The following is a 16,431-nucleotide window of genomic DNA, read 5'->3' as shown; positions in this document are numbered from 1 at the left end:
CCAGGCTTCTGCATCTTTGCCTTCTTGGGGTCCAGAGAGCATTTCAAATAAAAACAAGAGACCTCAGGCAGCACAGGCAGGAAGATCTCCGCCAACGAGGCAGTCACGGCTGGCTCTGTTGGTCTCTGACAGGTGGGCATCTCCTGGACAGCCCTGAGCTTGCAGTGGCAAGAGCCTCTGACATCATCGTCAAAGCAACTTGAACCCTTGGAATTTGGCTTCTAGAGACGCAGTCCTTTCCCAGACGCCAGCCACTCAGGTAAGGGAGTTCAGGCTTGTTTAGTGTGGGGCGTTATGCCGCTTTTGTTGTTGTTATGCCTGGTAGTAACCACCAGGAGGGCACCCTATCATATATATCTCAGTGCCCTGTTTTAGTCCCTTCATTAGCAGGAGGGCCCAGTGGCTAAGGCTGTAAAGTCCAAGAGGCGGGGTTCAAATCCTGGAATCGCCAATTATTAGGAGTGTGGCCTTGAGCCCTTTCTGTGTCTCAGCTTCCTCATGAGTCAGCCAAGGAAGCAACAGCACCCACCTTTTGGGTATGGAGTAAAGATAAAATAAGGCAATACATGGAAAAGGCTTAGAACAGGATGAACACACAGTAAGCTCAGAACCATGTAAACATTAGCTGTTACTAATAGTATGCCTGCCCCTGTGACAATTTGAAATTAGTTTATTCTCATGCTGATGGAGTAGAGTTCACATTCATGCTAGAATGTGGACTTCGAGAAGGCAGGGGTCTGTCTTCCTTAGTTGAACCCCCAGATCCCAGCAGAGTAAACTGGCCATTATTTGTTGAATGAATATGCACATGCAAAGATGCTTTACCTACTGATGTTATGCAAGATCCTCACAACAGTCCTTGACGTTCCTTGCATTAGTTGGAAAATGGGTTCGGTTGTGTGTGACAAAAATCCAAAATTATGGTTCCTTAAACAAAAGAGCAGTTGCTTCTTTCCTAAGTAAAGTTCTGAGCTAAGGGGATTCTTCTCTATGAAAACATTAGAGGCCACGTTCCTTTGTCCTGTGACTCCCCCATCTCTCATCTACATGACCCACGATGACCCAAGGCAGTCTCTCCTTTCTGCTCAGCAGGAGGGGGAAGCCAGAAAAGGAGAGGGTACCCGGCCCTCTAAGATAATGCACACATCACTTCCATCCGTGTCCCATTGGCCAGAATGTAAATATATGAAACACCTGGTCACAGGGAAGGCTGGAAATTAGTCTTTATTCTGGGTGGCCATTTGCCCTAGTACAATTCTATTTCAGTGGAAGAAGAGGAAAATGGATTTGGGGGACCCCCACCTTGCCAGATAAGATAGTTTACCCCCCCTTTTCTTTCTATCCTCTCTTCCTTCTTCCACTCCCTGCCAACCAGTGATCTTTTTACAACTGCCAAGCTGTCTTCCACAGCAGTTGTACCATTTTGCATTCCCACCAGCAGTGAGTAAGAGTTCCTGTTCCTCCACATCCTTATCAGGAATCGGTGCTATCAAATTTGTGGACTTTTGTCCTTCTGTTAGGTATGTAGTGGCATGATCTTCCTTTTTAAGTTGAAGATTATGAAACTTAGAGAGGGCAACTTGCCTAAGGTGGTACAGCAGGTGAGAGATCCAGGAACTTTTCTGGGCTTGCTTGACAGCTGCGCTCAAAGCCCTCCTACTGTACCCCGCAGCCTCTACCCATGACAGGTTTCTCTGAGACAGGAACCAATGCCCTGGGGTGACTCTCTGTCCCTGAGCTCAGGAGTGGCTGGATTCCAGAGCCTCATTCATTGTTTAGTACCTGTCTTTCCCGGCAGGACTGAAGGTCAATGAGGCAGGACAATGGCGGGAGGGGGACAGAGTGAGTGGATATGAGAGCCAAGTTGGGAGAGATCTCACTAGATCAGCCAAAATACAGCCCTAGGAGGGGTCAGGCAGCTGGGAAGGCTGGGGCACAGGAGAGCCCAGCAGGCTGCTGGCCTGTACCTGGTCCTTGGGTCCGAGGGGAAGACTGGAGGTGCTGCCCAGGTCAACAAGAGCCAATGACAGCCCAGAAGTGAAGGCTGGTGGCAGGGGAGACCCAGTGATAAGAAGCAGGCAAAGGCAGACCTGAGATCAGATGCTGCATGAGTTAGGAGTCAATATTCAACTCAGACTTGATTAAGCAAGACAGGCAATTTGTTAGCTTTTTACATATTGGCAATTTGAAGTCTGTTTATTGGTACCCAGGGCAGAGCTGCATCCAGGGCTTGCACGATGCTCCTGTCGGTGCCCTCTGCCTTTCCTGCTTGTGGGCTTCGGTCCTTGGCAGGCACTCCCTGTGTGGCCGTGCAGCGGTGACCAGCAGCTGCGGACTGACATCCAGCTCACTGCAAAATCCAGGGGAAGGAGAGCTGCTTTTTCTCAGGAGTTACAACAAAAGTCCCAAAGTTGAAGCTTATTGGCTGGTCTTGGGTCACATGACCATCTGTGACCAGTCGCTGACACCACGAGAGAATATGCCGATTGGTCAGACTAGGTCATTGTTGGATGAGGGGCGGTGATGGTGTGTGTGCTGTGGGTGGGGGGAGTGGGCCTGAAAGCACCAGAGGGCTGATAGCCCAAACGGAACACAAACCAGGTGTTATTTTCAGAAGGAGGAGGAAGGAATGCTGGACAGACAAAACAACAGATGCTCCCTCTGGGTGCCCGAGCAGGAGGTGGGGAACAGGGAGCAAGCAGGAGGGCCCCCTTGTCCCAAACAGGCCCTTCCTGTGGCTTATAGCACCCAGGGGGCCTTCTGACAGGTACGCCTGTGTCGATGGATCTGGAACCTGAAAACCTGGTTTGCATGTCCACTCACATTATCACACATACATGCCCACAAACACACACGATGTAGCTGCAGGTGGGGCTTCACTTTTCCAAAGGATTGTCCCCTGAAGTCCTGCCCATACTGAGTCCCTGCTCCCTAGCAGCTACCCTGCTATCTTAGCCTCACCATATCTGGCTGCCTTGAGTTCCCCTCCCCTTACTTGCTTGAAGGACCATTTCTTTCTCACCCCCATTCCCACCCCACTCCCGCTTCCTCAGGGCTGGGGAAAGTTTCTTGAGCTACTTTAGCATCTTTTTGCCCTCAGTGGCCTTCTAGAAGACCAAACCTATGACAGTCCCCTTTCCAGAGGAGCAGCCACGGCCCTCCCCTCAGCCACCACCTTCCCGAGGCCTCTGAGATGGCGGAGGAGAGGGAGGAGGCAGTCACTGCCCGAGCAGCAGCCCCACCCCTGAGGGGCCCCAGGGGCCTGTTCGGGGTTCCAGGGCACAGGCAGGCGCAGCGCCTGGCAGCCCCAGCTGACGTCCACCGTGGCAGCTCTGTTATGCATTTAGGGTGTGGTGTATGATTTCATTTGAAAAAAGATCCCTCTGCAGAAAAAAAGATGGAAAACCACAGCGTATGCTCCTGCCTCCCGGGCAATGTGGCCGAGTGCTTTTTAAGATACATCCTTTGCTTGATTTTGGTCAACCACAAACCTCCTGGCCCTTCCTTGGTCTCTCTCTCTCTCTCTCTCAGCCTCTCTTGCCTGTGGATTCTGCAGCTCTGACTCACCAGGCAGACAACTCAGCGTTCAGCATCACCCTGCCTTATATGGTGCGCTCAGTGCTCGTGGGGCAATGAGTATTCATTCATTTGTTTCTTCAGCCAGTGGCTGTTCAGTTTTTATTTTGTGCCAGGCACTGTTTCATTTGCTGGGGATTGAGAGGGAGCACGGCTGGAAGGTCCCCATCCTCAGGGGCCCCCGCCTTCTCTGGGAGAGCCGCCGAGAGCAGGACCTTCCTCTGTGTGTCTTGCCCATAGGCCCTTGTACAGTGTCTTCAGTGCTGAACCACAGTCGGACTTGGTGGATGTTTTTTAAAGCCCCCCTCTTTGACTGGTGCTGCAGAGATTGCCACTAGACCACGGTGGTCCCTTCTAGACCACTAGAATGACTTGGTCCTCACTCTCTAGGACTTAGAGTTTTAAATGCAGCTTGTGATGGGTGCTGGAGAAGGAGGGAAGGCTACAGTTACAGATCTGGATGCAAACCTGGGGATGTGCATAAATAAGCAAAAAGATGTGGCCGACTTGTGCTCCCATTCTCCGTTCATTCCGCAGCGTTTCACAGATCGGCGCTGAGAGGCCCCTAGAGGGCTCCTGACTTGCTGGCGGCAGGGGCAGACAGGAGAGTACATCCTTGTCATTTAAGCGGGGGGATGAGAGAGTCCAGAGTAGAACTGCAAAGGAAGTCTTGGGGGTTCCGGGACCAAACGTAGAAGCCATTTCTGGGTGATGATGGTGGTGGGAGATCAGGGAATGCAGTGCCTTTTAGCTGGGCTTTGAAACTAGGCGGGACATGGGACAGGCAAGGATGCTGGGAAGGGCAACTTGGGAGGAAGAAACAATGAGAACAATGGCCTGGAGCTGGGACTGGGGCTTGGCCTGCCTGGGGCTTGGAAGCCTGCCTGGCAAGAACGGAGATAAACACTGTCAGCTTCTTCCCTGCAGGCCTCCAGGCTTGACCACGCAGGCCGGCAGCCATCTTCAGGTTTGCCTTAAGGGACAGCCTGGGTTTGGAGTTGAGTAGTTCTTCCATATTCCTTTTTCCCCTTAATCCCCAGGAAAGGGAATTTTGGAGGAACCCCTTAGAAGAAATGGTGCTGCACAGGGGCCGGGAGTAATTAATGCTCCCATATCCGAAGTTCTTTATAGAACTTAGAAACCACATCCACTTACAGCTTCACAAGCCACAAGCCTCAAGGCCCACCCTGGGCTGGAAGTCAGAGGGCTTGGGTTTTTGTCCCAGACCTGCTACTGATGGCCTCAGCCTCCCTGTCCAGTAGTTTGTCATTTGTAAAAGAAGGGGCAAGACCCTTTCCAGCTTTAAACTTTATTCCAAGTCAGACCTGGGCTCAGATCCCAGCTCTGCTAGTAGCACGACCTTGGCTCTCTGAGCCTCCGTCTTCTCCTCTAGGAATTGGAGGTAATAATACTACACACCTCACAGGCCTGATGTGACTAGTAAGATTAGATGAGTTGCAACGCTTAGTAGCGCGTCTGCCAGAAGGTCGGTACTTAGTGGTGGCACTGATGCTAATGGCGTCTTGTTTATAGTTCCAACTCTCCAACGGTGGGGGGAATCCTCACAGAGTCGTAGGTCGACGGGTACCTGTAGGGCAGCCTACGTCCATGTCCCTGAAAATGCGGTGATGGGGCTGGAGAGTTGTACCCCTCCCAACTCCTGATGGGGGTAGAGCTGCCCACCGCAAAATCACATTTATTCATTCATTCGCCAGGTATCTATTGAGCACTTTTTTGTGCCTGGTCCTCTGAGGGGCACGTGGGAGCCCGTTGAGGGGACACCCACGGTGCCTGCTCTCAGCAGCTCAGGCTGCACTTTGAGGCCCCTCCTGCCCTCCAGCTGGCCCCACTGCCACCACGGGCCACAGCGCCTCATGCCACGCAGCAGTGCGCTCAGGTCTGCAGGCTGGAGCCCTGGGGAGAAATCCCGCCCCTGCCTCAGATGGTCCCTGGAGCTTTGCATAGCCCCTCTCTTTCCGTCTTAGGGCTGAGATTCCAGTGAAATACTGGAGAATCCACCACGCTGAACTGGTCTGGCCTTGTACCTGGACAGACTGAAGAGATGGATTGAATTTCCTGGGTTAGCACCATGCAAATTAAGCTATTTTGAAGAGGAAGAATGGCTTGCCACTGGGCCTGGATTATCGGGCTCTGTTTCCTTCTCATCTCCTTTAATTAATGCCCGTTTGGATCCTGAATTGCAAGGAGTTTTGGATATTTCCGGAGGACACAAAACCTGCAGACTAGAAGGTGCTAAGGGGTCCAGTCAGCCTTGGGCCCACCTGGTTCTTTCCTGGTGGCTGCGAACATCTCGTCCTCTGCGTTGGCCAGCATCCAGCACAGAGCTGGGCATACGGGGGCTGCAGTCAGTGGTTGGTGAATGGGTGGACAGATGGCTGGATTACAATGGGTTTCCTGTAACACATGCTTTCCTAGCCTCAGCCTAAGCCTCCAAGGTGGTTGGAGGCACAAGGCTGTGGGTTTATTTTCCAGTGACAATTTGATTTTGGCTTCTGTGCAGCATCAGAAGTTTTCAAGTCGTGGAGTGGACGCACAACAAATGGCTCTGAGCTTGTCAATTTCTCATTTCAGTTGCAGGAGACAGTGTGGCGTGTGCCCTGATCTAAGGATAAGATCTTGCTGTCAGACACGAGAAATTCAGACCCCAGCTCCAAGTCTGGGTGACCTTGGGCATGTTATTTAGTCTCTCTTATATTCTATTTTCTCATCTAGAAAATGATAGCACTAATAGCAGCCAACTCATAAGGGCTCTGATGAGCATTAGATTAAATAATGGGTGTTAAAACAAGGAGCAGAGCTCTGAGCACGTGGTAAACACTCAAGAAAGGATGATGATGGTATATTTAATGACCCCCTTAAGCTATTTGTTGAACAAACGTCTCTCTTCCAGACATATTTTTGCAGGCTGCCTTGCATTTTTAAAACAAAAATTATTTTTAAGGTTGTTATTACAGAAGTAAAACATGCTCCTTAAAAATTCAAATGATCCAGAAGGATTTAAATTAAAAAGCAAGTGCAGCCCTCCTACCCCCTGCCCCCACGGCCAGCTCTCATTCCCTTTCCCCAGCAACATTCCCAAGTCTGGAGCTTTTCTCCTTTTTTTCTTCTTCCTAAGGGAAGGGGACAGGTACGCAGTTAGGAAGGGACTGTGACCAGGTAGCTTTTATGTTGAATTGCCATCCAGGCCAAAAGTCCTGAAGCTGGTGCCGTGGTGGTCCCATTGGCTCCAGGATAGCCTGCGTCCTAGAGGCCTGGGGAATGGTGTGAGGCGTGCCACCTTAGGACCAGGCCTGGAGGGACAGGCTCACAGACACCAAGTCTGGCCACATGCCTGGGCCCCTTCTTCTGTCAGAGCTCCAGGGCTCAGTTCAGCCCAAGCTGCCATGTTTCTGGCAGGGCCATCACTTACTTCCACACCTGTGCCCTCTGCTGCCGCACTGCCCGCCCCCGCCCCCTCGGGAAGAGGCCAGGGCCTACCTAGCACACAGCCCAGGCCCAGTGCATCGCGGGTGCTCTGATGGGCTTGGGGTGGGTTTGCGTTCTACCAACACTAGGATGCAAAATGTGCCATCTGCTTATATTTCTCTAGATCTGACTTGCCCTATTGCTGAGCCCTCTCTGCCCATTTGAAGGACATTCATCCCCAGTAACATTGGGGTGGGAGGGGTCTTGCCCCCAGGATTGCTTATGAGGTCCCACAATCTGGGCTTTGCCAAGCTCTCCAGGGCACTGTGATGCAAGCTCATGTTTGGCATCCCTGAGGGCAACAGGCAGGTGGCAGGAGGTCTAATGTGCCATGATGCTGTGGCACATAGAAGGGGTGCCGGGGCCATGCTGGGGAAGGGGGAGGTGCTGGGGGTTATGAAGGATTTAGAGGAGCACAAAGAAATCGGTGTGTGACTTGGAGTGAGGGGGAGATTCCTGGCAGTGGGATCAGCACATGCAAAGTCCCTGGGGCAGGAGAGAGCGGAAGCGTCCCGAGCTACACTGGTGCCGCAGGGGTAGAGTGAGAAGGGGCACGAGGAAGCCTTGAAAGGGGTTTATGCAGAGGAGGTGGGAAGATTCTGGTGCTGGGCAGGTGGTGGGGAGGATGGAGCTTGAGGCTCCTGCATCACAGCCGGTAACAGGCTGTCTTTCGTAGGGCAGGGCTGAACCAAGAGAGAATGGGGAGAAGGAGGCAGGGTGGGGCTGGGATGCCCTGGCTCCTGAAACAAACATTCCCCGCAAGGGAGCTGAGCCAAGTGGGTTCGGGAGCCCAGGGGGCCATCGCTGTCCCTCCCTGTCTCAGTGCCCCGGAAGCTATTCTGCAGCTGTCCTGCACTGTAACCAGTGTCTGCATGCACACCTTCCTCCCCAAGTCTCCAGGTACTGCCTCTGGGGTGGAAGAGACTAGATACCACCTGCCCATCTGGGCTCTTGACCTGGAGTGGAGGCGCCAAGAAAGGGGAGAGCAAATCTGGACCCTGTGAGTGTGGGGTTAGGTGGAATTTGGGAGGGGGCCGAGGGAGCCCGGGTGGATGGATGATGGTGTGGGTCGGGAGGGCCCCTGGCATCCCCACCTCATTGCTGGCTTGGGAGCCCCTTGGAGAGGGGGTAGCTGGGGAAGTCCCTATCTCAGAGCAGTCCAGCCCGCTCCTCAGAGGCTCAGCTTCCCTCGCCCTCTTCCCAGGGCCAGGCAGGCACAGAAATACAGCTGGGGCCTCTCCCAAGCCTGGGGTTCTTGTTTGGGAAGGGGCCTCCTATGAGCTCATCCTGTGGTGAGTCCAGGGCTGAGAGGAGGGAACTTGCAAACCACAGCCAGGATGCTGAGCCCTTGGGGAGGCCAGCACTGGGGAGAGGGAGTGTGGGGTGCCCATCAGGGTGGAGGCGGGGCAGGTATGAAACAGGCCACTGGCTAGAGGGCTAGGTTGGGCCCCATTTGACTGGCTGGGCAGCTGCTTTGTGTTGGCAGTTCCTGTTTCTTCTGCACCCACTCCTGGGGCTAGTTTAGGCTAAAGTTTGGGTGCTTGGTGCCCTGTGATGGCAGCACTGGCCTAGCCCATGTGCATTCAAGTATCACACTAGCCACGAGCAGCAGTCAGCGTTGATTTGCGGTGAGCACTCAGAGCAGCTGTGGTTCCCACTGAGGAGGTGCCAGCTAGGCCCTTCCCACTAGGTCCCTTCCCTCAGGAGGGGCCATGCCTTTCTGCTTTGAGTGTAGATTTAACTCCTGTGGAAAATAATCAGCAAGGATTTGTGGCCTCACAGACTAACTGGACTGGGAGGGCTTTGAAAGTCAACTGTTTTCAGTCTTGAGAGGTTATTATTGAGCCTCTGCTTATATACCGCTAGCGACAGGGAGCTCACTACCAACTAAGAGCAATGTTCAGATCGCCTGCTTTGCACAGGCCCTGGGTACCCCTGCCACCTACTATGTGGCCTCAGGCAAGTGACTTACCTTCCAGAGCTCTGGTCTCCTTTTGTCTAAAGTAGATTTGACAAATACCTACCTTTTCTTTGTGGAGAAGTTTAAACCAGACATCTTTACAACCATGAGCAATTTAAATCTCACCCCAGTGCATAGCTCTGGAGCCCAGACAGGTCTTCTCCACAGATCTCCATGTTTCACGGCCAATCACATCACCAGGATAAATGCCTGCCCCTTCCTGGCACATAGTGGCTGCTCAGTAATAGATTGGTTTCCTTGCCTCCTCCCTCAAGCAGGAACGCCCCCCCCACCCCAACCCAGCCCGTGCCTTGGAGACCAGGCCAGACCAAGTCCATGTCTTTTATCCTCACCCTGTACCACAGAGGCCCTGAGCTGCCACCCAGCCCTGCCCCCCAGCCCCGCCCCCCAGAGCGGAGCCCCAACTTCCTGCAGGCCCCTCCCTCATGCCTCACCCCCTCCAGTCTCCTCACCCTTCTGCAGAACCCGCCTCCTCACATCGCCCGGGCTTTGCCTCGGGTGTTTAAAGAGATTGACTGGTGGGTTTGTTTCCTTTCCTCACATCTTACGGGGCAAGAAATAACAAGAAAGTGCCAGTGTAAAACCCCAGGTAGAGTAGGAGTCGTGGAGACCAACGGTGACCACAGGTCAGCCTGCCACTGCCACCGCAGGGTGTGGCCGTCACCCGCAACCACAGCCTCGTCCCCTCTGGACTCCTACTTTGTTAGTGATTGTGCTGTTTTGGTGGTGTGTTTGGTTTTGGGTTTGTTTTTTTTTTTAACACCTTTAAGGATGTAGAATTTATGCACCATAAAATTTGCTTGTTTTATGGGTATGATTCAATGATTTATAGTAAATTTATGCGCAACCATCACTATAATCTACTTTTAGAATATTTCCATTACCCCCAAAAGAAATCTGGTACCTATTTGTCATCAGTTCCTGTTCCCACCCCCAGCCTTAGGCAACCACCAATCTATTCTCTGTCTCTATAGATTTCGCTTTTTCTGGATATTTCATGTGAATGGATCACCATGTGTGGAGTCCTGTTTTTTATACCCTGGTGGAGGCGGGGAGACTGTGTTCACTCAGTGATATGCCCATCTTCCCACAGACAGCCAAGGCCAAGTCGTGTGTTTTCTTAAGAGTTGGAAAAACTCGTAGAGACACTGAGTGCAGTCTTCAGTGCCAGAAGTAAATGCCAGATTGTACCCAGTCCCACACTAGGACCCTCTGACATCTGCTTTCATACACACAGTGTCAGGCAGCCCACTTTCCCCAGGAGACTAAAGGAAATTCCTGTGTCCTGATCACATGCTGAGTGCCAGGATCGCTGATGTCATTTGATCTCTGGTTCCATCCTCTGAGATGAAATCATTTTACAGCTGAGGACACTGCAGCTCTGAGGGGTTGAAGCGCTCACCCGAAGTTCACACAGGTAGGAAGTGGGGGAAGCTAGGATTTAACCCAGGAAACCCATCTTTTAACACCCACACCACATTTCCAGTCCTCCCACAAGATGGGGGATACTTATCTTTGTGTGGGAATGAACTCTGACTTTCTGTAACTTCCATCTGTTGTGTCTAGTTTGGTTGACAAAACCCACACAGACATCCAACCTGGACATGGGAGATGGGAAAAGGAGGGAGTCATGGAAGACTTCTTGGAGGAGGTGATGTCTGAGTTGGGTCTCTAAAGATGAACAGAAATTCACAGACAGAGCCCATATGGAAGAGTTTGCAGGGACTCTCTCATTTACCAACCCTTTTAATATTTCACAGCTGCTTGAGACTGAAGAGAGCTGTCGAGAATATCTATTCTTGCTGTTCATTCTCCCCTAAATGTGATCAGTAGGTGGTGGTCCAGCAGCAGTGCTTGAATACTTCCAGGGACAGGGAGCTTACCACCTTACCTGGGAACCCATTTCATTGTGGAGCAGCTCTTACTGTAGGCTGGGCTGCAGATAGCCTCCCTGTAGCCACAACCAACTTGTACACAACCAACTACACAGGATATGGCTGGTCCCTCTCCTTACCCTCAGCCTTCAGGACACTGAGCACAGCAGACAGGCCCTAGAGGCAGCTGACAGTCTTGGCCAACACACTCCCAGTTCTTCCATCCATTCTCTTTGGTGTAGACTGTGCATGCTACTCAGGCCTGGACACCTGCCTCTGCCATGCCCAGCCTATGTCCGTGGACTTGCGGGCAGTTTCAAGTAGTGGTTAAGAGCACGGACTTGGGGGCCAATGCCTAGTTTACATGCCAGCTCTGCCACTCACCAGGTGTGACCTTGGACAGGTGTGTCCCTTACACGCACTGTTCATGTGTTAAATGGGATTAAGAATAGTACTACACTTAGCCTGCTTGGGCTGCCATAACTAAAGATCACAGGCTTAGGGGGCTGAAACAACACAGGGTTACTTTCTGACAGTTCTAGAGTCAAAAAGTCCATGATCAAAGTGCTGGAAAATTTGATTTTCCTGGCTTTTGCAGACCACCACCTTCTCACTGTGTCCTCACGTGGTCTTTTCTCTCTGTGCACAGAGAGAGAGATCTCTGGTATCTCTTCCTCTTCCTGTAGGGACACCAGTCCTATTAAATGAGAGCCCTGCCTTTATGACCTCGTTTTGTCTTAATTGCCTCCCTAACGGCCGTATCTCCAAATACAGTCACGTTGGGGGTCAGGGCTTCAGCGTATGACCTTTGGGGGACACAGTTCAGTCCATAGCATGCACCAACCTTATCGGCTGGTGTCTCTGAGATTGAGTAAACGGGTGGAAAGTATCAAGAGCCACACCCAGCACGTGGTCAGAGGTACATTAGTGTGCACTCTTACTGCAGCAGTCAGTGTTAAATTTGGGGGAGCGGGGGAGGAATCCCCCTTCCATCCTTGCTGCAAGTCTAGACCCTGTGAGTGAAAGCCAAATGAGCACACACAATTAATAATAGCAGATACTTACATTAGGCCATGAGAAATAAGGTGATTCTAGCATTTGTGACAACATGGGTGGACCTTGAGGTCATTATGCTAAGTGAAATAAACCAGACAGAGAAAGGCAGATCCTGTGTGATCTCACTTACATGTAGAATCTAGAAGAGGCTAAGTTGTGGAAACCGAATGCATAGGGTTGGGGCAGGGGGAGTGAGGAGATGCTGGTCGAAGGGGACACACTTCTTGTTATGAGAGGAGTAAGTTCTGGGCATCCAATGTACAGCACGGTGACTGCAGTTAAAAATACCATGTGTTTTACGTGAAGGTTGCGGAGACAGTAGAATAAAATGTTCTCACCGCACACGCACACACACATGCACACGGATGCACACACAAAACAGTTAAAATAAATAAATAACAGCAGATGATTATGTTGTACATACTATATGTCAGGCTCCTTCCTAAATGCTTTATACAGCTTACTGTATTTAAGCCTCACACCAGCTTTATGAGATAGTCTTAGTATCTCAGATGTTGCAGATGAGGACCTTGAGGCACAGGGAGGTAGACTGACTTACCGAAGGTCACACAGCTATCAAGTGTCTAGTAAGTTAATAGCATACAGTTATTTATTCAAGTGATATTCATTAAGGGCCATCTGCCCATGCTGGGCACCATGCCCCTGACTTTGAGTTCATTCTGGTGGAGGAGACAGGCCTGTGGCCAGGCAGTAGCAGCCCTGTGTGCTGAGTACTCCAATGGGGCAAATCCAGGGAGCTGTCACGGAGCTCGTGACACCCAGCAAGGCCTGGGGAGACAAGGGAGGGCTTCCTGGAGGAAGAAGTGGTTAAGCCGAGGTCAGGAAGAAGGTGGGAAAACAGCTGAATGAGGAGTGAGAGAGCGTGTAGTAGGGCTGTTGGAGGATTTATCAGCTGAAAACTTGAACTCTTAAGACATTCCGCAGGCCTCCAGCATCACGGGGGTTCTCCATTGTTCTGAGATCCTGGGGCAGCCTAGCACCCGTGGCAGCCAGGGGTTCTCTGTTTGGTTTTTATGGTGGTCCCCAAGGGACCCGTGTCTTGGACACTATGGGAGCGCAGAGATATGGACACCCCCGGGCGAACCGTAGCGGCTTCTGAGGGTTCCAGACCTTTTGGACCCTAGGGATTTCGTGACAGCCCCAGAGACTACATGGCAGCTCCAGAGTCCCATAGTCCTGTTTTTTATGGCTGCAGAAAGAAGACTATGCAAATTCATAGCAGACAAGCCCCTCGATGGGGAAAAGGAGCCAGCGTAGAAGAGCACTGGATCCGGAGGCGCATTTGCAAGGCTTACGCAGTAGGAAAGTCCGAGGAGAAGTGGCTGGAAGCCTCCTCCCTCTTAGGTCTGCGGAGTCAATGAGCCTGGACTCCTTAGGGTTTATCTCATTCTGGAAAGCAGAAAATTAGCCACTTCAGGGAGGCCTGCGGGAGCGCTGTCCTGACTTGCAGGCCTGTGACTTGAAGAGGACTGAAGCTGCGCCCGTTGCCTGGATACGAAGCACCAACCCTCAGAGCCCCCTGAGCAGGTGCAGCGCACGGGCTGGGGTTGCTGCTGTCCACGAGGGGGCTAATATGCCTCCCTCACAGACCTCCTGGGGCTCACAAGAGCTGGGCCTTCCACGTGGCATAGCTGGGTTCATGCCAGCCCCACGGCTCCAGGCCAGCCGGGTGACTCGTCTGGACCTCAGGTCCTGCACTTGCAGAATGGGGATGGCGCTACCCGCTGTTGCACGATGTGGTGAGGGAAGGGTTGAGGTGTTCGGTGGGGTCGGGGAGAGCCCTGTATGAAAGTGTGGGAACACATTCCCACTCTACATGGGAGCTCTCACTCCCGGGCAAACTCCATACCACGGAGCCCCGATTTCCGCATCTGTACGAAGGGGATGGGCCTAGCGCAGTGGAGGATGCACGGTGGCTTCTCAACAAATGCTAGTTTCACCCCCAACTCCCACACGCTCAACCAGAGATGGCAGCCAGGCACCCTGGGCATGGGGAAGAGGGCGGTCCTCAAGAGACAGGGTCCATCTAGCCCCATAATTGTCAGGATTTTTGTGCCTTTATCTCTGAGTGAACCTCCCTTTCTATCCTGGGAAGAACCAACGCGATAGCTTGGCGACCTTGGGTAGGCACTGTGCTAAGAGTTTTACATTTATGATCTCAGTCGACCCTGCAACACTATGAGAGTACTGTGGTGACCCCATTTTACAGACAAGCAAACTGAGGCACAGAGAAGGCAATTAAGTTGTCCCAGGTCACAGGACTAGAACAGAGCGCAAATTCATACCCAGGTCTGTCTTGACTGCAAAACCTGGACATTAATCACCTCTCTTCACAAGTATCCTTCTAGAAATTCCCAGGAGACAAAGAGGAAAATGGTGAGGTGGGAACCAGCTGGAGAGCTGGTTAGACGCTTGGCACCTGGGTGGGAGTCCATCGGTTGTCCTTCCAGGGTACGTCTGGCCTAACTGGTACTTCCCAGTTGGCAGCTGGGTGGAGAGGACATGAGAAGGAGAGGGTAGGCCAGGGCTGGGTTTGACCCAGGGTGGCCTGTTGGACCGTTTGAGGATCCCTCCCCCTCAACAGCATGGACACCGCCCTTCCAGTGGCCCTTTTTTTAGAGAATCTGGGGAGTGGGAGGTGGGAAGTGTTGGGGCTTCCGGTCTGAACAAGAATCATTCTGCTCACACGTCGAAGGAAGAGGCAGGAGGGAAGCCAACCTGGTAACTGGGAGGGGTGGGCGGGGCAGGATTCATTTTGCCACCCCCACTGCAGTTAGCTTTGCCCTGAGGCAGGGGTGGCAGGCCCCAGGCAGAACTGGGACCCCTGGAGCCAGCCCCTGTGCCCCAGCCTTCCTTCGCCCTCGTGGGGCTCCCAGCGCGGCGTGTGTCTGGAAAGCGGACAGTCAGCCCAGAGCCATCCGCTTTGATGCTACTGCCAAATACCAGACCACTTATTAGGCTTTTCCAGAAAGCTCACGTCCCCAAGCAGGGCTCCGGGCCTGCAATTAGGAAAGTAGCGAAGGGCTTAACTTTCTCTGGCTGTGGGCTTTTCGGTGGGAAAAATAATCTTGGTTTGGAGAGTAAGATAATATTTACTCTCAAACAATATACTCTCTGGCTAGGAGCAAGTCTGGGCCTTGGGGCTTCGGGGTAGGAGCTGCCAGGGGATCTGCCAACTCCTGCCTGGTCTCCCAGGAAGTCTCACCTCCCCCCGGCCCTCAGCCAGGCTGGTTCCACAGCTCAGTTCACTACAGCACTTCTTCCCATTATGAAAATGGAAATGAGAAGCCATAACATTCAGTGTGTTATTGTCAGTGGAGCACTTGGCCTGAGCGATGAGCTCATCCAATCCGTATAGCTGTCTTGGGAGTTGAGCTTATGACCTCAAATAGATCCAGACTCAAGTCCCAGCTCAGTAGCCTCTAGCTCTTGACCTTGGGGAAGTGGTTTCATTTCCTGTGAGCCTCAATTTTTCACCTGTGAAATGGGAGTGAGGAGAGCTGCCTTGCGTGTGTGACGAAGGTGAGCCATGCTGCACATAAAGCACCCTGGCTCCCAGTAGTGCCTACTAAATGGTAGGTTGTTTCACTGAAAGATAAGGCTCAGATACGTGAAACAGCAGTTATTCAGTGGCAAAGCTGAGATTCAGACCCAGGGTGAGGTGGCCCTGTGTGACCCAAGCCTCCAAGGGACCAGCCAGGGTGGGGCCCAGGGCAGGAGCTGGGTGGGCAGGGAAGCCCTGCCTGGCCCTCAAAGGCATGGCCGTTCAGACACAGCCTTGAGCTCCAGAGAGGAAGGGAAGGTCCCAGTGCCTCTGTCCCCACTCCCCTTTGTGGAAAAACAACCAGGCCATTCTTGTCCCATGCACAGTGATTTGTACCCCTGGAGGCTGGGAGAAGAGCACTCTGGCTCATCCCGGGGAGAACAAAGACGGAGGTCAAAGCTGTCGGCAGCAGGGCAGGCTGTAGCTATGGAGAAGGAAGGGGGAGTTGAGAGTCAAGCCGGGTGTGTATGTGCCAAATCCCCACTCCCCCCCAACCCTGCCCCACACACACAGTGTGAAAGGAGCCCTTCTGGGTTCTAGTGCAGACTTCATCCCTGGGGACCCTGCTGTGAGGCCTGGGGAGGCCCTGCCTCTCTCCAGGCCTTGTCTGCCCGTCTCCAAAATGAGGGCATTGGAACTAAAGCGAAGGGGCCACTGCTGAGGCTGGAGAAATCAGGGAAGGCGTCATGGCTGAGGAGACGTCAGGCTGGGCTGTGAAGGGTGAACAGAGGTTCTCAAGGCGGACAAAGGGAGAAAAGGTATTGCAAGCCCAGGTTGTAGCAACTGAAAAGACCTGGCAGCTCCAGCATGTGGGGCTTAAATGGTCCTTTCACAATGATTTGTTTCAGTCACATCAGTAATATATGTTCTTTGTTAAAAAAAAAAAATAGAAA

At 52.5% G+C, this 16,431-nt stretch overlaps 1 protein-coding gene across 2 annotated transcripts in view; it reads left to right on the top strand.

The window, feature by feature from the left end:
* TSPAN18 (tetraspanin 18) overlaps nt 1-16,431 on the top strand; it is a 168,058-nt gene that overhangs the window by 112,908 nt on the left and 38,719 nt on the right. The window contains exon 3 of one of the 2 annotated variants that reach the window (XM_054587116.1): nt 133-259. The exons of the other annotated variant lie outside the window; for it this stretch is intronic. The gene's annotated coding sequence lies outside the window, so the exon portion shown is untranslated. The remainder of the gene's footprint in view (nt 1-132; nt 260-16,431) is intronic. 2 annotated transcript variants of the gene reach the window in all.

The sequence above is a fragment of the Pteronotus mesoamericanus genome, unplaced genomic scaffold (genome assembly GCF_021234165.1).
Source record: "Pteronotus mesoamericanus isolate MK-2021 breed Mesoamerican mustached bat unplaced genomic scaffold, CSHL_Meso_final scaffold_1066, whole genome shotgun sequence".
Lineage (NCBI taxonomy): Eukaryota > Metazoa > Chordata > Mammalia > Chiroptera > Mormoopidae > Pteronotus > Pteronotus mesoamericanus.
The sequence above is the reverse complement of the archived record's forward strand: the minus strand, read 5'-3'. Positions and strand labels throughout refer to the sequence as shown.